Here is a 14,380-nt window from a genome sequence, read left to right on the forward strand (position 1 = left end):
ATTGAATATTTTAATAGAAGAAATTTCCTTAGAATTACTTTTTGTTTTGAACATTTTTTTATATGTTGTGAAAGATGAGATATATTATCAGCAAGCCGATTAAAATGAACAATCTCTAATACACGTAGATATATATATATATATAGGAAAACGTGTATCGTATTTCGACCATTCCTCAGCATCGATCCGATCATTTTTCCCTTTCGAAAGATCGAAGACGATAGTAGTAGACTGCTATATATCTCTAGTTACGAGTTGCTACAACGATTTTCACTACTGTCAATCGACTTGTAAGACGTTCGAAAACGCGAAAAGGGCATGAGTCTATCGAAAGCTGCAAGACAATTTCGTAGATCGAAAATTCCCATCTCTGTCTGTATCTGTGTCTGTATCTCTCTCTCTCTCTCTCTCTCTCTCTGTCTCTCTCTCTCTCCTCTCTTTCTCACAAAGATTCGAAATTTTCGTACGAATGGATGGGTACTCGATTTAGAAGATATTCCAAAGCATCTTCTAGCATGTATGAAAGAAAGAGAAGGACAGATGTAGTCATTGTTCGATCGTCGTCGTTTCCACTTCGCGAATATGCAATATCCGCATGCGTACGCAAGATGCATATATTTGAACGAGAGAGTAGTGTATGATCGAGAACGAAATCCTGGATAAGTATTATGTGATACATATTTATGAGCTGATCCCGGGAGTCATAAATGTCGCAACGATGTTGCTGCATCTTCTTTTCTTTTTTCATTAAACTCGTCTTTCTAAAAAATATTAACGAGCTATCTGAATTCGACGAAGTAATAATATCCTATGTAAAAAAGAAAAAAAAATGAAAATAAAAGAAATAAAACACAACGTCCATTAATTACTTTTTAAAAGGAAAATATGTAATAAGTATATGTATTTATTCCCAAGACACGTGGGTTAAAAGGTGAAAAATGATAGAAGAAAAAGAAAGATGATCGAAATGCATTTTCGTGGGAACGGAGACAGCGTCCTTTTTCTACGTGGTTGTATAGCTGTATCCGTTTTCTTGAAGCCACAACGTCGTATACCAAGGTACCAATCGATCCTTCTATTCGTGCCGCCCATATTTCGCACAATGCACTTTGACTTTTATATATCGATGATATTACCGATTCGAAGAAAGCGTCGATGCATTTTGGGTTCTAAATCTATGCATAGTACGTACTTCGTCCATATATGAATGTCGAATTAAAAAAGAAAAAAATGATCTACAATATGAATGCAGGTAACGTAATAAAAGGTGATGAATGTCGAACGAATGGAATTGAAAGAAAGATAATATATAATAAAGTAAATAAAATAGGGAGATAATATAATACATAATATAACGAATATTATGTATTATACGTGAATATAAGTATGATACATTTTCTTTTATGATTTTTGATGGAAAATTAAAGAACCCAAGAGTACCCTGTGGCATTTCTCTTTCGAGAATAAAATTAAAACTAAAAGTCAGAAGTAAGATCAAAACGTAAAGTAAAAGTTAAAAGACCTTTTGAAGAAACTCGTGTATCGAATGAAATGAAAACTTTTGTGAGTAGCTGCAAGCCTATGGGGAAAGAGCAAATGTACCGATGAATATTAAATTATTTTTCTGTATACGATACAATTCCGAGTGGTATGGTTGCTTGTTATTGTGGTGGACGATAACGGGAACTCGAACACTCCCGACACTTCCGCCAGTCTCCATGAATAATTTGAATTTTTCTAGCGCCGTGGAAAACAACCACCTGTCAATTTAACAACCGATTGCTAAACCTTCCACGCTCCACCGATGCGAACATTGAACCAACGAACAAAGATGTCGTTCTACTTCTACGATAGGATATTGAGAAATATCGAGAAATATGTGTATCATACACGATGACGTATATTTTTTTTTTGCAATAAAAAAGTTAAAACAAAAAGAATCTTGTATGATCTTGGACAAATACAAAATTGAAAAGAATGAAGTAGCAAGGACAGGGCGACTATACAACTGCAAGAGTATCGGATAAAATAGAGTACAAAGAAGATCAGAGAGATGACAGAGGGATGATATTCATTCAGGCGTGTCTAGGAAAGCTCTGGGAAGGTAAGGTAAACGTACGAAGGGTGGAAAGCAGAGGAGGGTGGAAAGAAGTATTCTTTGGATGGGGTGTTCGTTCTCCGTTGCTTTCATCGATGATCTTCATGTCGTCATGGACACGACGACATTTTCAGCATGGACTATGTCTGCTCGTCGACGCAACGAGAACGATCTCTCGAAGAGAAAAATATTTATTCGTTCGCGATGGAAGAAAATCTTACTGGTTATGTCCAGTCCTATCTAACTTTTTATTCCATTTCGCATCCATAGATGTCACGCTTTAAAAATATCCATTGTTTTTTGCTTCATCCCCCGTCTCACACTTTCTCTCCCTTTTTCTCTCTTTCCTACGATTCGCAAGACACACAGTCTTCTGCGAATTCACAAAAGGAATGTCGAAGGACGAAGGCTGGCATTTTTCGAGCATCGATCGTACTAGAAATCGGATATCTTCGAGAGGGTAGAAAGGCTCATGGAACGAGGCAAACGAGCTGCTTCGAAATGCCGGCTTTCCAAGCGTATATAGGCGAGGAAGGGGACCTTTCAAGAAGGATCGAACGAGACTCGAACGACTCGCGGTTTTCGCAAAATAGAACGGAATACGGAAGAATATAGAAAATTGACGGTTAGCTAGATATACAGAGTGATTCTGCAAAACTCTCACTACTACCGTTCCTCTCTGAAGTCAAGTATTCTGAAGGGATGCCAAATGCATTGGGTACCTTCTATACGTACATGTATAGCTCTCACGTGGTACTATTTGATAGTACGTATTATTCCTCGTAAAGAGGCGCGCCTCTTTACGACGAATAAGCTCTCGCCCGAGATATATATATATATATATATATATATATATATATCTCGCGTTTCTATTTAATGAAATATTCTCATCGGGGATATACGTAAATGTATAAATGCGCGAAAAGCGAATTCGTCGATGCCACGAGGAAAAAAAGAATTTTCTCTCTATCACCGAGCTTCCACGATCTTTCAATTTTCTTTCATTTTCGAAAGCCGAATGACTTTATGAATTAACGAAGTATTTAATCACGGTAAGTACCTTGGTCTAGAGAGGGGGGAAAAAGGAAAAGCGAAAAAAATTCGTTTTTAAAATAAAAAGAAAGATAAGATGTATTTCTCAATGTACGAGAAGAGAAAGAGGAAGAAAGGAAGAGAGTATAAAGTGGCTAAGCTGCCAAAGTTACGAGCGTTTTTGGTTCCACCATTCTCGGATGCTGGCGTAATTTCGAAAAATATACGGTCCTGGATACGACTTAGGGGAATTTACTCTATCTATCTCTTTCTTTCTTTTTCTTTCCCTCCTCTCTCTCTCTCTCTCTCTTTCGGGTTACACTCCAACATGCTCCTTTCTGTACTTCCGATACGAACTTTCGTTTCACGTACGCGCTCATCGTTTGAGAAGAGAAGTTGGAGGAAGAGGCAAAATAAATTGGCGAGCTCAGGCGACGGAGCTTCGGTCGATTTGATTTCGATCCTGGAATGGGTAGAGTACTCCAGTCTCGCGTTAATTACCGGCAGTTTCGGCATTTCGCCGCTCTTTAAGTACTATCTAGAGATTAAAGTGGCCCGACTCTATATACCAATCCGACAGACCCGAGAAAGCGAAAGAGAAAAAGAGAAGAAGATGCTCGTACCTTTCAGTTGTTTACAATTTATAATCCTATAACAGATACTTGGGATTACTTACAGGTGCGTGCACTACTTTTTGCTGCGCGAACCACCGTCGGTGAATACGAATCTGTAAACAAAGAAGAAAAGAAGATATAATTAAACGTAATAAATTGATACATTAAATTAAACAAAATATCTTGTAAAAATTCTCTTTCGATAAAATCGAAAGGAATATTAATAATATTTTGAAAAAATTCATTTTATTCGTATAAACCTAAAACTATGGGAATTCTTATAAAATTATAATTAATATTCCATATTGCTATATTTCAAAGGGAAGATAATGTTTCCATATCTTTTCTCGTTGTTAATGATATTATATTACTCTAAGAGAGATTCACGACGGTAGAACAACTTTGTGTTTCTGCTTACTCGAACGAAGCAACATTCGTATGATGAATCTAATTAAAGTGGAAAATACATGAGAAATCAAAGACGACGATTTGGAACGATAACGGGACAATTAAATTTCGTCTACTTAGTTTTAACTCGTTATCATACACATATGTATTTCGTTAAAGGACAATTACCTTCTTTCGAATTTCGAAACTCTTAAAAAAAGAAGAGAAATAAAAGAAACGATGGAATAGACCTTTTCAATGGGGAAATCCTTATGAAAATAGTCGTCGTATACGAACGAAGAGACCGACTGTAACTGAAATCCGCTCAACGGAAATCTTTCTCCGCTGGAATATTTAACGACCGAGTGAATTACGAGGGAGGAACCAACCAGTGAAGGTAGTGGTAATGATGGTAGTAGTTGCAGCTATGGTAGTGGAGAAGGCAATGAAAATTGCAGAGAAAATCGTCTCTTAAGCGGATGAAAATTTGAAAGTTTCTGGAGTCACTTAAAAAACACTTTAACGTAACAGGGAAACGCTCGATGAACACTTCAATAAATAAAAAGCACAGCGTTGCTATTTCTTGGTATGTGAAATTATGAAGAAGCTACAAATAACAATGAATCTCTAACTTTGTACTCATGCCTTCGGAAGAAATTATCATCTTCGATCGGTAAATGCCATAGGAATCGCCTTTCTAATAATATAATTTCTATAAAAATCAATCAGAACAATCGTGATATATTTATCTTTTTAAAATGCATCGAATGTATTCAGGAAATACTTACAACGTAAATAGCAAAATGGAATCTAATAAGAAACTAATTATATAACCTGAGAAGATGGCATACTTAAACAAAGCAAGAAGTATGACGGCGGAAATGATACTTAAGTGGGAGTTCTCAGGTGAGTAGACATCCGACGCACGTGAAATTCATTTCGCTCATTCATTAAAGATTTTAATACCGTTCGAAACGGAAATCCATCATAAATTAAATCCCTTTGGGGGTCGAACGGAATGTATATATCTGTATGAAGGGAGAAAAGTTATATCGATATATACCGCTTCCAATACGATGCTCTAGCTTCCGATTAAATTGCAAAATGGTCTGTCATGCTTGACAGATTTTTGCGAGTTACAGGAAACTAGCGATCGATGTTCACCCGATGTATATTTAACGAAACAAGAACGCCATCTACTCGCCGCATTTTTCTAGGGTACCCTACTGTACCCTTGTGGGAAAGAAATTAAAAACTTGCCAAGCTTTTACCAGTTACTTTCATTACGCCAAATCGAAGAAGTAATTGGAAATCGTTCGACTGCGAACAACGTGCAAGTACTTTTTCCCTTTTTTTCTTTTTTCTTTCATACATTCTTTCTTCTATAACCAGTACTTGAGAATATTTGATCGACTATTTTCAAAATGAATCAGGGCACTCTTTTCGAGCTATTAGGATCATCGATTAGATAAAGAGCTATCCATATTCTAATAAAGCAATGGATATATTTAATTACCAGGTTAAATTGCAAACGTTCTGAAATATCTCATAAGTACTCGACGCTTATTAGACGGCAAAACGTTCAAGGAAAATTCATTGAGCGAAGGAAATATCTTAAACCCTTCGGATCAAAGGGCGTCTCTCGAAAGATGTTAAGGGGAACGTGACGAGCGTAAAAACGTTAAAAAGCATTGGAAGAACAGTCTCTCTCTCTCTCTCTCTCTCTCTCTCTTTAGCTATATATCTCTTTCCCTCTCTATCCTGTGGTTGGTGCAACAGAAAATAACCGGAAATTCGTAGCTAGAACCGCTCGTAGGAACGCTCGGTTTTGCCGTCTCCTCTTCGTCGGTTCACCGGTTATAACACCGGCTGGTAAAGGCACGTAACCTCCACGTGTTCACGCACTGTGACGTTCGCACACTCCACACGTCGTATATCCCACAAGAGCACAAAAAGAATAAAAGAGAGAGGGAGCAAAGGAACAAAAAAAAAAGAAAAAAAAAATAATAAAAAAAGAATTAAAAGGTGGCACTATCCAGTTTTCCCGTCGTTTTCTTCGCGATACAACTCTCGCTTCTCTGCAGACTCTATGTATTTTGCCTCTCCCCCCCCCCATCCCCTTTAATTACACGCGTTACTTAGACTCGTTAATTAGCCCTGCGGACGGGAATTAGAAAAACGGAAAGGGTGGATGCGAGACATTGTAAGTAGGTACTTGTGCGTCGAGCGATAACCTTCTCTCTTTAACAAATTTTTCTTCGCTCTCTTTCTCTCTCTCTCTCTCTCCCTCTCTCTCTCTCTCTCTCTCTCTTCCTCTTTCTTCCTCTTTCTTCTTTTTTTTCCTTCGTTTCTTTTGACTCGAGACTGGAATATTTCGCTGACCCAGTTTCCTGAGACTAATTGGCGAGCCAATCCCGCTGATTCGATCCTTTAAACGTTTTTCTTTCTGTTTCCTTTCCTTTTTCCTTTCTGCAGCTTCAGAAAATTATTAATACTCCTGTCAGACGAGACACTTTTTTGAGAGAAAAGTGTCGACGTAGGAACTACCGAAGATCTATTTTCTTTTAAAAAGAATAAATTTTTGACAGTAAGAAGAAAAAAAAAAAAAAAGAAAAAGAACAAATAATTTAGATATTTTATAATTCGTTCTATTTGACACTTTTTCCTTCGAAACTTTAATCTCTTAATTTTTATATTTACTATAGAAAAATATTAATTAAGAATCTACGCAAAAATAGTCTCTCCTCTCTCTTTCTCTCTCTCTCTTTCTCTCTTCTCTTTCTCCTTCTCTTTCTCTCCTTCAAATATACCAATGGCATACGATTAACAAGTTTCACGTTTCGCAGATCCATCGAGGAGATCGAACTCCTCGAGAGTTTAATTTCCGCTCTCGTGCTCCTTTGTGTGGAAAACGCGCGAGTATCGTCAAATCTAGACGAAGATTCTATCGGCAGCTCCTCAAACTCCTTCTCTCGCTTTTCTCAGACACTTGGATGGTTCAATAGCGCGACGGAAAGAGAAAAAGAAGCTCGCGTAAATCGATCGCAAAATTATGAAGTATAATATACCGAAGACGTCTTCAAGACCTTTTCTCCTAGTGCTTTTTTCTCAATCTTGGGAAAGCGACGTTTCTATGTGGGGATTCTACGAAAAAGGTAGATGACAGAGCACCGAAGGAGAACGAAGAAAAAAGATCCTTTTTCCTGAGCGTGAATGGTCGCTGTAGAATTCGCGCTTGGTGACTTTTATACGTGGACATTTCTAGGTCCGACCGTGTTTGTATTGGTACGATCTGAAAGGAACCGAGAGATAGACTAAGAGAAATGCTTTCTTCTATTTACATCAAAATTCTTTTCTCTCTTTTACCTTCTATATTCTTTTCCGAACTTACGTCTATCTCAATTACCGATTTTCCATCGTCGATAGTTTTCATTTATCTTGAAAACGCTGCTTTTCCAATATTTTATGTTCACATCGAGTGTATAGAAAAAGATAAATTTCAGAAACGAGGCTACCGAAGCGTTTTGAACTTTGCCTAAAAGCGCTTAAAGAAAAGAAAAGAAAAAAAAAAAAAAAAAAAAAAAAAAAGAAAGAAGAGAGCTATAAAAGAAATGCATAAAATCTAGACGACTCCGTTTCACCGTTCTCTATTTTATCACGGGAACTTCGTTGCATGTGACCTACTTTCTCATTATCACGAAACAGAGTCGGAGAAGGAAAAGAGAGAATGAGAGAAAAGACCCGGGAAGAGAGATCGTAATAAACACAAAGCAAAAGACGACGATCGCGCGCGCGTCCTTCTAATCTCGAAAGAATTTCCCTTTGTAATTCCATTGTGACTACGCTCGGCGAATTCTAAACAAAAAGGACGAAAGGCATTTTATATCCTTCGTGCTTCCAGACAGGAGAATCCTTTCGACGAGTAGCGCGATACTCGGAAATTACTCCCTGAACTTTCACTTATAAATCTTTTCCCTCTTTCAACGAGTCAAATTCGATTACATCGTATCTACGATATTGAGCGATAACGGATAACTAAAAAAATATTGGTCTTCGAATCAATTTCTGCGGTTATTTGCGTATCTCAAATTTATTTTTTCAAACTCGACGAGTAGTCCCCCCCCCCCACCAAAAAAAAACATTAGGTTGATAATTCATGTCGTCATAAAACTGATCGATAAATCGTTCATCGACAAAGTGTTAATAGAAAACCGATTACAAATCCATCGAACATGACGTAAATTATAAAGTTTTCCCTAACGAATACGTTTATACGTTAATAATTCACGCATTGTGTCGATAAATTTACAAAATAAGGAATCTAGGAAGGAAAGGGTAAAAAGACACGAAAATTCACTATGATATTTCTAAAGGATAGAAATGCTGAGATTTTGCTCTATATCATGGACCTCTCGAGGCTTGGAAAAAGTTTACCACCCATCGCTAAGGAAATATATAGCACCCCATAGTGCAATGTGCTATGTTACCTTCCACGCTAAGGGAATCCTGCGGTATTCGCGAATCACTATCTCATAGTGCATATAACTACTCGTTATATCGTGCGAGTTACTGCGATAAAATATAGGAAGTCACGTTATAATATCAGCGGGAACTGTGTCGTTCTTCCTAGTGTCGCTTGAATTTACCCTTTCCTCGAGATCGCGAGAAAAGATTCGTCTAAGCGCGTTCCTGTGTAGATATACCTTATGTGAATGTGCTTGAAAATAGTATACTATAAATATATGAAATGCTTCGAGTTTACGACGAATATCATTTAAACATACCCTATGAATATTTCCTGTCATAATAGTGAAAACGAGTAGTTGCCTATGTCGATTTCTGTTTTCTATTCTTTATTTAAATTTTAAGTATTTATAATTCGCAGACTTTCAAATCCTCATTTCCGAGGACACATGTTGAAATAACGTATTAATTATCATCCAACGTAACAACGAACGTTGCAATCAGCGATCTCATTACGCCCATTTGTCCTAGAAACTTTTTCATTACTTCATTGTAAAACAAGATCCTTCTTCTTCAATGCATCTTTACGTAAACTCGATATAGTCCTTACATAAGGATCACCTTATTTCACGATAAAAATAACAGTAATACAATATCTGTCGCAAAGAAATTTCTCGACTTTTTTCAGAATGACATATACAAGATGGGCTCATCGATATGCCGTACCAACGAATTACCCAATGAGCATTCCGAATATACCAAGAGCAGGCTACAGGTAAAGAGAAGAGGGAATTGGAGTGGATTTATCGTTAGAGATCTCAACGCGAAATCACCGACATTTATATCATGGCCCAAACACATCACGAATTTGGCCTTTTCTCGAGGGGGTGTCTTCAGCAATAACGAGACAATTATTAATCTCTGCGTACGATAAACGTAATAATTGAAGAGCCTCCGAGCAGCCTGGTCGACATTAATTGTTATTGCTGATGCTATTAATTCTCGGTGAGGAGAATCCGACGCTATTAACTGTACATACGACGAGTTACTATAGTTACACATATGAATGTGTATACATATGTGTACACGTGTATGTATGTGTGTGTGTGTGTGTGTATCTGTAATAAATTCACGTGTATCAAAAGTAATAATATTCCATGCGTGCGATTTGTGAACGAATCGTTTATCCTTTTCCCCACCACCAACCTTTGTTCGGTATGCCGTAATACATTTGCTTATTAATTCTCGATCTCTGTTATTCCGCCAACTCCGTTGTGTTTTCTGAGCCATAATGTCGGATAAATTCATTATGACAGGTAATTAGCCTCTCTCGCCACCCTTTTCCACTTTCTATAGTCCAACCCTTGGTTTACTCTCCTCCGACGTTAAATGTCGCCGTTTTTATCGCGAAGATGAAATATATTCAGCTCTTTCGACACGAAAGACCGCCACTAATTTATTCGCCATACCTTTCGTTCGAAATTATCACCCTGCTCGATATAATCCCTTAGAACGTAGTATATCGAAATGCGATAATGCTTATTAATCTCTTACCATATGTACAAGTAGTATGGACAAGGCAAACGTTATTCTCTAACTCCACCATTTTTCTCTAAAAATATTCTCGCTAAAGTATATAAATACTGAATACATATTTGTTCGTTCGTTACGATATATTCTCATATATTATACTTAATACTGAAAACAAAATGTATATTCGAATTCTGGTATCGTTATTAATAACACGTTTTATTAGCTATAGGTGATCGTATTAATAAATTATCTTTGTGTCCAAACGTACACTGACGATATAGAAAATGATTTTTCTCACAGTACAAAAATTAATTCATGATATTATAAATCTTTATCGATAAATAATCAGCGATTCGAAAATGAAGCTTTTCGAAAATATTCGAATTAATAATTCGAAGAAAAATATTTGATTATAAAAATGAAAGAAAAAATATCGATGTATTGATCGATATCAATTGCTCGAGAAACAAAGATAAATGAGAGTCAATATGATTATACTTCCTGCACTTCAGCAAGTACTTCGTTCTTCTACTCTTGTAGTCATACAGCATCATTTCTTCCTAACCCTCCCTAGACAGTTCCGCAATCAGTTATTGTACCTTTAAACATCGGTACGTGGATACACATCGTATCCCCGTGTCAGCCACGTAATTGCAAGTAGTACGATGCAAAAGCGAACACATTCATAAAAAAACATAGAAATGCATACACTCACGTTTAGTCAACGATAGTCGTCGCACTAATTATGAGAACGGGGTGGATGAATAAGACAAAGGCAGACGACGATGAGAGAAAAAAGGACGAAGCGGAAAGATCCTCGGGATATGTACTCCTTTAGTTTATATATGTGTGCCTATGCGTGTGCACAATGTGCAACACGCGATTCCCACTGGTACATCGCGCGCCATTGTGAATTCTCACAGTCGTCGAGAGTGCATTCACTTGGTGGCTCAAGAAGTCGTCGACCGTAATATCTCGTGCAACAGAGAATATCCTCTTGGACACTTTCGATCGCGCGTTCTCTTCGATAACTCGTATCACATTGTTCCTCATTGTACTGAGCTGTTTATCTCAACGTAGATATCAATGACCTTGATCAAAATTAAAAATTATCAAGTTCGACTATTTTGTCGTCGATCGAAGAAATGGTTATATTTTGTTTTTACGTTCATATCCTTGATAACAACTAATATTGTTCGTTCTATACAATAAAGACACTCTTAATCAATTTGATCGAATGTATTTGAAAATTGTTCAAATATGTTACGAAAGGTATACAACGTCTAAGTGATCTATCAAAGTGATTTAAAGGTTATCTTATCAAAACAATTATTGTTTACCGAAAGAATAAAGATTTTTAATTACGTGTAAAAATTATTTATTAACTACGTATCTCTTTAGCTCTTTGTTAAGTAACTTAAAGTATAACACATTTGTAAACGCCCTAAGAAAAATATATACCATATACAGCAAACATTCTAAAGCCTCCATCTATGATCATAGCGAAAGCTTTTACGGCCTATACTCTCTGTTCGGGTAATGGCACCATTTGTATGTAGAAGCTGGCGTTTTCGCTCTTGGCACATTTACTATTGCAGGACGAAAGGAATATGTGCACCTGCTGAAGCGAATCTTCAGAAAGCTAGTGAGAAAGAGAGAACCTCCTAGATATCGACCTTTTCCCTCTCGATATACGATAGCCTTCGAATCCCTGGACACAATTGTACGGAGTATAACGACCTCTATAAAGTGCGAAGGAGTGCAAAGAGGAAACTCTTTGCTTTAAAAATGATCTCTATTGTGAATATAAAGGATACATCAGACGAACAGAATATACCTAAAATGTTATATAATATATTGTATTAAAAAAAACGATTAAAGAAAACTTAGAAATTCTTTGAACAGTAAGATTTGAGACATTTGTAGATCCCTAAGTGCAACGTCTATTGGTCCATCCAGATAGGTATATAATGAGATATAGCAACGGCAGGACCCTCGATGCATTAACTGCAGCTGTCGTAACATTTCTGGACAAGACGGAGCAAAGCCATGTCGCTACATTATGCACATGTGGGTCGCGCGATGGATCGCGTCGATTTCAACGGTCATGATAATGCTAAATTCGAGCCGATCTCAATGCCAGTAACACACCTTGGTAGCGAAATCGTGAGATGGATGACTAAAGCACATCTTGGAGAGCACTTACAATCGTCAATAACTGAGAACAAAATGTTTAATCATCCGCTAACATCGGTTAATTATTATTGATTGCAGTTTCCCTTAAATACGAATTTGTTATACAGACTATTATAACAGATTGTAATAATAGAAATTAAAGGTATAATATGTAATATGATGATATTAGTAGTAAAATCTTAATAATTATTACAATCGCTATAAGTAACGTTATTAACAAATTAAAAATATAAGTATATATATATATATATATATATATGTGTGTGTGTGTGTATGTGTATACATATAATAAAATAATACCATTATTAATATAAATATTATACCATAATATGATTAAAGTCGACGATCTTTTCCCATGGCAAAGGAAAATTTCTCATATATCAATTCCTAGAGAAATGTATAAATGTTTGAACGATCTGGCAAAATGCTGTTTACACGACGGCGTCCCAAGTTCGACTGCCTTCTCGTAGTTCGAAACAACGTTATCTATTGTTTGTTTTTATCCTTATACGTTCGATAAGTAAATAAACGCGTTTATCCATAGAATAAGGAAAGATCATCTTCTAATCAATTTGGAGAATAATAATCGTTGTTTTGCGATTTACTACATTGAAAATCAATAATATATATGTAAATATAGTAACGTGATTGCAAAGTAAGGATTATTTGGATTTGGTTAATACAAATAACGTCTTTCGATATTTCTAATTATCGAAGAGATAAGACTTCATCAAGCATCCTAATGACGTCTCATTAGCTAATCGGAAATGTATTTCCGGCTACCAAGAAACACGGTTGCCTTCCGGCTAATTCGTTGAATGTAGCTCACGTCAAATTACTTCATCAGTAACATTTCCGATGGGAGCAAACCGCCGTCAGTATCGGTGCATATATACGTCTATCGATTCAGTGATGATAAGTATTGGAAATGTCATTTAACCATGATCCATGCGCGTAACGTGACATACATTTTTTTTTGGCTGTTTGAAATAAATAAAAAACCAAAAATTGGCCTTTCTATTTCCACAGATAAACTTTATTCATGATAAAATGTACGTAAAATTTCCATGTTGTAAAATTTTTTTCTTTTCAACTAAATCCAGTAAAGATACGAAACTACTCTTTCATTGTTTCCCTTAAAAATTTTAAATATATAATTAAAGTTCTAACATTACAAATTCTAATCGTAACCGACCTGGTCATTAATTTAATTAGATACTTACACTAGTGTTCCGCTCATTTTGAGAATTCTATGATTACCTTTCGTTTAAGCGAGAGACGTTAATTGAATCTACGAATATCACGAAACGTCTACTTTTAAAGAGCGTCATCTGGCGAAGCCTGATTCAGGAATGAAGGATGCTGCAAGTGCTCTGGACCGCGGTGATACTTGACGACCTTCATCGAAGAGAGATAGATAGCGGATCTATCGGAGCACTCGTGCGACTATCCTGGACTATCGTCTTGGTGGATGGGGTAGAGTTAGTAACTAAATGAGTTTCTCACTAACAAACCCACTGGTTCGAAACGATGTCACTGACAGTCGGTGCAGAAAAGGATAGAGAGAATTGGGTGGAATCGATGTGAGATGAAGTGAAGTGAGCAATGACCAAGAGACTATGCTAGTATCATTTGAAAGTTCTTACATTACGTGATACGATGAAAACGAAAATAGGAAAAAAGGTCAGATAAAAATTTGAAAAAAAAAAAAAGCTTATTGAACGGAACTCAATGAAGTATTCTAATTGAAAAAAATGCCATAGTTTCTTTTTACCTAGTTTTTAAAAATATTCTCTATAACGAAAAAAGCACAAGAGTTTTCGTTTGAATTAGTTATCACCCATTATCTGTCATTTATCTTATAGGAGGATTAAGTTCTCTCTTTCTGTGAGAGACTCGTACTGACATGAAAAATGCATCACCTTTTCTCCGTCTGCAATGGAGTTCTAGAAAATAAATTTACATGTAAAGTTTACGCGCTTCATCGATCTTACCAAACAATAAGTCATGTTATAGCGAATAAACCGAATAGATGATAACACACACCCATCATCAA

The 14,380-nt window shown here is 36.5% G+C and overlaps 1 protein-coding gene across 3 annotated transcripts in view; it reads right to left on the bottom strand.

Annotated features, from left to right (window-relative positions):
* LOC118441461 (protein turtle) overlaps positions 1–14,380 on the bottom strand; it is a 194,435-nt gene that overhangs the window by 153,327 nt on the left and 26,728 nt on the right. For all 3 annotated transcript variants that reach the window (XM_085660332.1, XM_085660326.1, XM_085660321.1), the window contains exon 2: positions 3,807–3,857. The gene's annotated coding sequence lies outside the window, so the exon portion shown is untranslated. The remainder of the gene's footprint in view (positions 1–3,806; positions 3,858–14,380) is intronic.

This window comes from Vespa mandarinia, chromosome 11, assembly GCF_050613455.1.
Source record: "Vespa mandarinia isolate Hongniang chromosome 11, ASM5061345v1, whole genome shotgun sequence".
Classification (NCBI taxonomy): Eukaryota; Metazoa; Arthropoda; class Insecta; order Hymenoptera; family Vespidae; genus Vespa; species Vespa mandarinia.